The following is an 8,541-nucleotide window of genomic DNA, read 5'->3' on the forward strand; positions in this document are numbered from 1 at the left end:
AATAGTTTATTACATTTTAAGAAGCCCTGAGACACAGTTTCGTGAGAAAAAAAACGGGGGGAAAAAGCCCCTTAACAGGTTAAATGGGAATTAAATCAGTGTTCCCAAAGCCCCGGTGTTCTGCAGTTTGTGTGGGCCTACTGTACTGTTGCACAGTTTATGCTGTAGAAACTATGTCCAGGACAAGGTGTTTGGAAGTTTTGGAAGATTCATAGCTAACCACACTGAAGTTATGGAGGTATTGATCAGTCTTCTCATATTTTTAAGCCTCAAATTGTCCTTCCCCCCCCCCCCTCTAACATCACCAGAAGTCATAATTTAAGGGGTCTTTTCTCCAAAAAAAAAACAGGGGGATCCCCCCGGACCTCCCTAGTATTGTTTGATCACCATTTCCACAGCCCCACCTAAAATATTTTCCACCAGCCGCCACTGCAAGTGATCCCAAACACAGTATTGTCAATGCCTTTTTTGTGTGTTTTGTATTCATTTTGAGTAGTGTTATGAATGATGTACTATGTACCCTTGAACTATGACTGTTCCCTGTACGCTACAGGTAAACACATGCATGTGTCTTTCTTAGCCTCCCAAATGGAAGCGACTTCAAAAAGCTGTGCAGTACTGGTGCAATTTTGTACGTAATCGTTTATACAATCTTGCTAAAAAATATGGCTTCCTCTTTCAATTAGTAAAAGTTGAATAGAAAATGGCTGACATGATGTGGATAAATACAATTACGCTTTGTGAAACCTAGATTTTCAGCACGAGTGGTCTAAAGCCATGAAAGCTGTGTGATACTATGTGTACCAAGATACTATGTGTACAAAATGTACACAGCCTGTTGGCAGTCATGTGAACGTTGTGAATTCTGCAAACATGGAATGTGACACAAAGTACAAACGCCGAGAGCAGAGACTGACTCATAGGATGCGTAGAAAAAAATTAAGAATAATGCATGGGAGCTTAAGATAGAAATCTGGATACATTGTACTAAAAATGTAAAGGTCTGGGTTTGCTTTTCCTTATCAGGTTTCTCCTATGAAATGCCACATAGCCTTTAGTGTTCTATGCCTATTATCCCTGCTGAAAAAACCAGCATAGACCACAGTGACGTGCGGTGAGGTTCATGGCTGGTGAGGCGCTGGTGAGATTTACAAATATTATATTTTGACCTTAATCGAAATATTCGGTTATTTTCAAAAGCTTTTTTAGTCTGATGCTTCGATTCATTTTAAACAGACCGTTCAACAAAAGGATACCCAAAATCTAAATATTGGATTGTTCTTTCTTAGTAAGATCCCATTTTCATTACAAATGTGGTCTTACCTTGACTTGAAGATGAAGTCCATGCTATCCTTCTGGACAACAATCTCTATTACTTTTTTGTAAAAGTCCTCCTTATCTTCCTGTAGTTTCAAAAGTCTAGTTTGTTGTTACGTCTACCGTCTCTGCGTAGAATAACAGTAGCAACAAGAACCTGTGGGCTCACGTGCGCCCCCTTCAGTGCGGCAGAGGTTATGGCTGCCTCCCCTGGTGCATTTTCATTGCCGTTGAGACCAGCGAGCCTAAATATCATATATACGTGAAATAAGTTATTTAGAGACTATGGATGGCGAGGATAAATGTAATAAAGGGATCTACATACATTACATTGGTGACCTACAGTGAGATGGTAACAGGCATGCACTTAGGGCCCGCTTTCCAGACAGTTTCTGTGGGGTGACGCATTCTGAGGTGAGGCAGATCTCATCTGTGCCTCACTTACCCCACAGTAACTGGCTTGAGCGCGCTCACAAAATAAGTGCCCGCGCTAAATTAGTGCCCGTGCTCCAGCAAGTTACTGTGGGCTTACGAGAGGCAGAGCACGTCCTTGCCTCACTTGTCATCGCTCCCGTAGCGGAGCTCGGCAAATTTGCTGATTTTGACTATAAAAAGCGATTAGAATCATACATAAATCACACTTACAACACAGATCAGTGGAGACATTTTATTATTATTACTATTTCGTTTTTCTTTAGTTGTTTTTCCGTTACATTGGAGTATGACAGGTGAGGCTCTGCCTCCCCTGCCTCCACTGACTGCACGTCGCTGATAGACCAGCTTAAGATGGTTGCTGGTTTTAGCTGGTTTTAGCTGGTGTTAGGCTGGTTTAGTTGGTTTACCAGGCTGGACAAGCTTGCCAGGCTGGTCTTGCTGGTTCAAGACCAGCCTGGCCAGCTAAACCAGCATAGACCAGCATCAATGTCATGCTGGTCTATGCTGGTTTTAGCTGGTAGTTAAGTTAAAAAACACTGTCTTTGTTGCCTTTTTCTTATCATACATAGTGTTACTGTTTTTGTTACCATTTAAATATTGAATTATATTTATTACTTTTATTTTAAATCAAATGCACCTGTTATAGATAATATATTTTCATGATCTAGTTAGGTGCTTTTTAAGTCCTGTGGGGGGTCACAAATTGGATAATATATTGATTTCAAACCATGTCAGTGGGCTGCAGCATAAATTATTTTTGAAAGTGTAATGCATAAGAATCAGTTGATTGTTACTATTAATGATCTGGACATGCAGAAGAGGCTAAAATGATCACAAAACATTGTCAACATTCATTTTCCATGTCTCTCTCCTTTCCATAGCCTGCACCCTCTCTTCCATCTTCTGTAGTCTCTCTGTCCTCTTCCTGTTCATTACTCTCTCTGTCCTCTACTCTTTCTCTTTGTTCAATCTCTCCCTCGTTGTTCACTTTTTGCTCCTTCTCACTTGTCGCTCCTGCCAGTGAATTAAAAGCAACTCAGCAATTTAGTTCATTTCACTTGTTTGTTTGCATTATTTTTTTAATTTAAATCTGTTTTGTTTGATTCTCAAAAGAGAACAAAGATGTAAGCAAATTGTGTTTTATACAATTGTATGTTATTATGACATAACTGCAATAGATATATGTTGTTTTAAAAGTATGCCTATTGTCTATATTGTAAATGCAGACTATTGTTATAGATAGATAGATAAATAGATAGAGAGATAGAGATAGATAGATAGATAGATAGATCGATAGATAGATAGATGGGGTTATTAAGCCTACATTATTTGTGTGTGACTGTACCTGCAGTTCCTCCCTGACTTCCATCTCTTTCTCTCTCTCTCTTTCTCTCTGCCTGTCCTGTCTCTTCCTTACCAAAGCTGAGTTTCGACTGGCGTAGTCTTTTCATTATATCTGAGTCAGTGTAAAAAGAAAACAATACAATGTTATATCTTCAATGTTTTACTCAAATTGAAATGAAAGAAAAAGCATTACAAAGTTTGTTAAAAGGTAATCCTTCTGACATTGGATGAATGTAATTAACTAGCTCTCTAGCTAGTTTATTCACGCAATTTAAACCAAAGTATAGCCTATAGCTGCAATATAAGTTAGTGTGCATGTTGTCGGACGTCCACTGACTAATGTAGAGCGTTCACAAAGGATCTGCTGGTCATATGATGTCCTCACTGTTCGAAATGGGGGGGAGCCAGGGGGAGCTTGGCTCCCCTAAAGAGGGGGGGAGCTCCCCTGAAGGCCGACTTTGAGATAATGGGGAGCCCAAAAAAATTGTGCATATTTGTGTCACACAGATTAGAAATGTTGAGTTTCTGTAAATAAAAGTTCTTGAAATAAATAATAGTCATTGTTTCATTGTTTCTGAATATTTGTTTTATATTTGTGAATATGTCTGGGTGTTGCCATCTGTATGTGGCGGCGCTGCATTCGTTACGCTACTTACGTTACGCTACTTACGTTGCTATGGTTACGGCGGCGATGCCGGCACGATATTTGAAATGTTCATATTGATATTTTTTTAACTCTGGCTTTGTAATAAAAAATATGGCGAAATGAAAACAGTCAAGCCTCGCAGCTTTTGGATTCACAAGCAAAGAAGCACAGGATTCTAAAAATGACAACGTGAACGGAACAACTTTTAGATGGCCGGCTGTAAGCGGCGTTAGGGTCGAGTTTGACAGCTCCACACCGAGGGAGAGGCCTGCCGATGCGGAGCCTGAAGAGGCTTCAACAACGGCCACAGCCGCCGGCGCCACCTGCACTAGCGAACCTGACGATGCCCATGACCTGCCTTTTAACTGGACGCAGAAAAGATGGAGTGAGTGGAATGAAAGGTATGCATGGTTTTTCATTAAAAAAAAAATAATAGCAGAGTGTTTTTATAGCAATTGATCGCATCCGCGCTGCTGCGCCAGTCAACAGAGCGTGCGTGTAACATATTTAGTAGCAGGATGTGCACTGAAAAATAGGGCTCCCCCGAAAGCAAATGGGTAATTCTGATGAACAGAAACACAAGCAGCCCGCTGGACTCAGATCTCTAGATACCTCATCACTCCTCCGCTGCTCCGGTACAAGTCCAGGCTGCGGTGGTTTGTTGATACATGTCGTCTTCTTCTGTTTGCTTTAATCGAGGCTACATAGTTATGCAGCGCCCCCATCGTCAGTAAATGGAAGTACTACAAAGAACCCCGTTTAGTGCCGTTATTTCAAAAGTTTTGTTATACACAGCTCGGAAAAAATTACCGAGGTCCGGACCTCGGTGACCTCAATGGTGGATGTGACCCCTGGCCCCATCCACGAGTAACTTTTCCACGTCAGGTATTATGTATGCTAGCAGCAACACAGGGAGTTAACTCAAGTATACAAACATGGGTTAAAGGTGGGGTAAGTAATTTTGGAGAAACCAGCTCGAGATCGCTAGAATTTGAAAATACACAGCCGGAACAAATCTGCCAATTCCTTACAGAGCCCCTCCTCCAACACACACAAACGCGCACATGACCAATGAGGGCACGAGATAAGTCTGTGCACAGATGGAAGGCTGACAGGCAGGTAGGCCATCCAGTTATTTTAGCCGGGCCGGCTAAAATGATTGGTCATGCTTTTTACAGCACTACGGCTTCCACAGATGACATTTTTTTATGGATTTTTTGTCAAAGCACTTAAGATATTCATTGCTATCGGGATGTTAAGAGCATTCCATGGAATATTAAAAAAAGTGTATCTCGAGCCGGTTTCTCAAACTTACCTACCCCACCTTTAATGATTAGAGGTAACTGAGTTATTTATTTTGTTAAAGTTTCAGCTATTCTGTTTACAATTCTGTCATCAGATTATTTAATATGATTTGTTAAAACATTGTTGTTTCTTTTGATGTGAAATATTATGTATTTAATTTAAATAAAAAGCAAAGTTAGATTTGTTCACAATTTGTTTAGTTAGTTTACCTTATTTTTTTCTCCAAAAGAACCGATAAAAGGTTAAAAGACCGGATCGATAAGCGGTATCGATAAAAGTAGTAGTACCGTTAAAACCTTAACGATACCCATCCCTAATCCTTGGGTTAGATGTGTAGGCCTACCACCTTTTCTCAGCCTATTTCAAACACAATCATTTACACATAACATTACTGCTCATCATTTTCCAAAGCGTTGATTTCTATTAAATGTTTTTTTCCTAGCTTTCAGGCCGTTTATCACCATTCCTTTTTAACAGGCAATATCAAAAGACTTGCAGAGAAGAGACAGACATAACGCTAAGTTTTTTTTAGCAGAGATTTAGGTGATAATGTTTAAGTCTGAACAACCAGGGGACCAGCTTAGCTTAGCATATAGACTGAAAACAGTGGGAAGCAGCTAGCCTTGCTGTGTACAACAGTAACTTGCATTGCCAGCAAAGAAATAGTCCAGAATTTGGACAAAACCACAACTTGTTGTTTCCAGTATGCTGAGCTAACTAGCTGCTAGCTTCACTAGCATGGTATCACTCTTTGCAGGCCAATAATATTTGTTCTAAAAATGTCTATTCCTTTAAAATATGCTTTTCCATCATAATTTGTTTCATTCTTTAATATATTGTTTTATAAAACCCAACTCCGTAACCACACAACATTAAACTGTGTCAAAAAAAAAGAAGCAGACAGTGATTCACCATGAGGTAAAAGGTAGAAAAACAAAACAATTAATTAAATGTACATATTTAGATTTTTCCTACCATGAATATGCTATTTTATTACAACCATTACTGTCTCTACTGTAGCTGCGCATCATCAGAAACAAAGCCAGTCAACTGTGAAAACGAAATGACAACTGCTGTGAAACAGAGAGCTGGTTGTTGCTGACAGTGTTTCTCCAGCTGACTGCCGTCAGTGCCGTGTGGCTTCAATTCTCTCCCTGTCTGTCAGGCAGTTACACAAATTGTCGCACAAGTGGGTGTCGGAGTTAGCGTGCGTGCGTGTGCACGTGTCTGCAAAGTGGGCAAAGTGAACATGGGCATCGAGGGCGCGCATGCAGCTTTCGTGCACTATGCAACCACCCGCTTTAAATGTAGCCTATATTAATGTTAAATGTCACTCATGTTGTACATAAACATTAACGGTATTCTTATAATAAAAACACCATAGCATGTTTAAGTCGAGTTCATAGCTCCTGTTATTTTCTGCGACATCCATCTTAAATGCGTTATTATAGTTCCTTCTGCTACGACAACACTATCCAAACCTCTGTATAACATATTTTACATAACTTGACATCCCATAATGACATGGAAAACAGCACGGGGCATGCAGCAGCAGGATGGAGGGATGCACTCACCGCTGGATGATGTCTCACAGTTTGTATCCGAACATGAACGCCCTGATCAGCGTCGTGTCCCTGCCTGCTTGATCCACTGTGTCATCTGTCCCTCTCCGACTCTCTCATGCTTCTTGTTTACTGCCCAATCCGGGGATTTTTCAGCTTCCCCCTGGTTGCAATCTATACCTACATGTCATGTTTCTTTATTTATTTCAGCATGTGGTGGAGGCTGCCATCTCCTGGCAGATGTGTCGCACTGGCTCCTGAATGTGTTATGTAACTGCAGATGAAGAGGTCATATGATGAGAAACTGGATTACGATGGGAGTAGTGCAGATGTGCATCATTTTTGTTATATTGTTACTTTTGCATAAGGAGAATAGACATGTGAAGTGATCACATGTTTTATATAAATCATTGCAGCTTGCTGGTGCAGACATGGCCCCACACAACATCAGTGCTTTTCGGATTTAGGTGATTGCATAATAACCGTTTGGGGGGTGTTTGCTTATATGGCTTTTAGGCTATATGATTTAATATATAGAAATTGTAGGGAAAGAAAGTTCAAAATAGGATTATTTTTATGAAATAAGTTGAATTTCTTGAAATGTGTGTGTGTGTGTGTGTGTGTGTGTGTGTGTGTGTGTGTGTGTGTGTGTGTGTGTGTGTGTGTGTGTGTGTGTGCGTGCGTGCGTGCGTGCGTGCGTGTTCTTTCTCTACTGTAATGAGATGGGCTGTAATTGTGCTGCTTCAGGGCTCAACTCTTCTTGCTCCCATTACCTTTTCACTCGCTCCGGATGGCATAAACAGTCATCCTGTGGTTGATGTTGCATCGCATCACAACAGAAGGATTTGTTTTACTTTCTCTCTCTCTGTACACTTCACAGCAGAGTATAGGGCCAGTCATGGGGGTATAACATTAAAGGGGAAAACATTTTTACATTTTGCATTTCAAGATAAGGTTGAAATGTCAAGGATAAGATCCAAGAGTCAAAGGCTTTATTGTCGTATGCACAATAGCCATAGCCAGGGGCAGTGGCGTTTTTATATGTACAAAAGTGGTGGGGCACAAAAAACGTAGATGTCTTTATATAAGCTTCTGCAGTGATGTGCAGTGAGGTTCATGGCTGGTGAGGCACTGGCACTGACTCTTCAGGTTTACAAATATTATATTTTGACCTAAATCAAAATATAATATTATTTTCAAAAGCTTTTTTAGTCTGATGCTTCGATTAATTTTAAACAGACAGTTCAACAAAAGGATACCCAAAAAATGTAATTGTATCATTTAAATATTGAATTGTTCTCTCTTAGTAAGTTCCCATTTTCAATAAAATGGTGGTCTTACCTTGACTTGAAGATGAAGTCCATTTGCCTATCCTTCTGGACAAAAATCTCTATTACTTTTTTGTAAAAGTCCTCCTTATCTTCTTGTAGTTTCAAAAGTCGAATCAAAATTAAATCAAAAGTTCGAAAATTATAAAAGTAGGGTAGACATGTGGATATTATCCGGGTGAACAAAACGTGCATTTATCTAACAGGTACGTTTCCCATAGATCTTATTTCGAGCTATTTTCTAAAATCCTATGGAGAAATCTCATTGCTTTTTTGTCGAGGGAAGCCATGCGCAGTTTACCTCCTGGTTTTAGGACGCGTCACTGCAGCTCTCTCGTCTCCTCTTCACACACCACACTTTTCGCGGCACACGTACTTACAGCCAATCAGCTCTGAATTATGTGAGATGACGTATGGTGGGGATGGCAGCTCAGTGCCCCTATGGTCACTATTTTTTTGCCACACACATTAAATAGGAAAATACTCTGAGCATGCGCAGTGTAGTTTTTACAGTCACCATTCACTTAGACAGTGAGAGGGAGGGGCATGATCGGGTTTTGTCCCACATGGCTCAAAACAGCTCAATAGGCACACACTGTAGACA

General features: G+C 40.4%; 1 protein-coding gene across 1 annotated transcript in view; it reads right to left on the reverse strand.

The window, feature by feature from the left end:
• The window catches only part of cnstb (consortin, connexin sorting protein b), a 30,441-nt gene extending 23,722 nt beyond the window's left edge, over positions 1-6,719 (reverse strand). Inside the window, exon 1 of the mRNA XM_034150339.1 lies at positions 6,622-6,719. The gene's annotated coding sequence lies outside the window, so the exon portion shown is untranslated. The remainder of the gene's footprint in view (positions 1-6,621) is intronic.
• Between the last annotated feature and the right edge of the window lie 1,822 nt (positions 6,720-8,541).

The sequence above is a fragment of the Trematomus bernacchii genome, unplaced genomic scaffold (assembly GCF_902827165.1).
Source record: "Trematomus bernacchii unplaced genomic scaffold, fTreBer1.1, whole genome shotgun sequence".
NCBI lineage: Eukaryota > Metazoa > Chordata > Actinopteri > Perciformes > Nototheniidae > Trematomus > Trematomus bernacchii.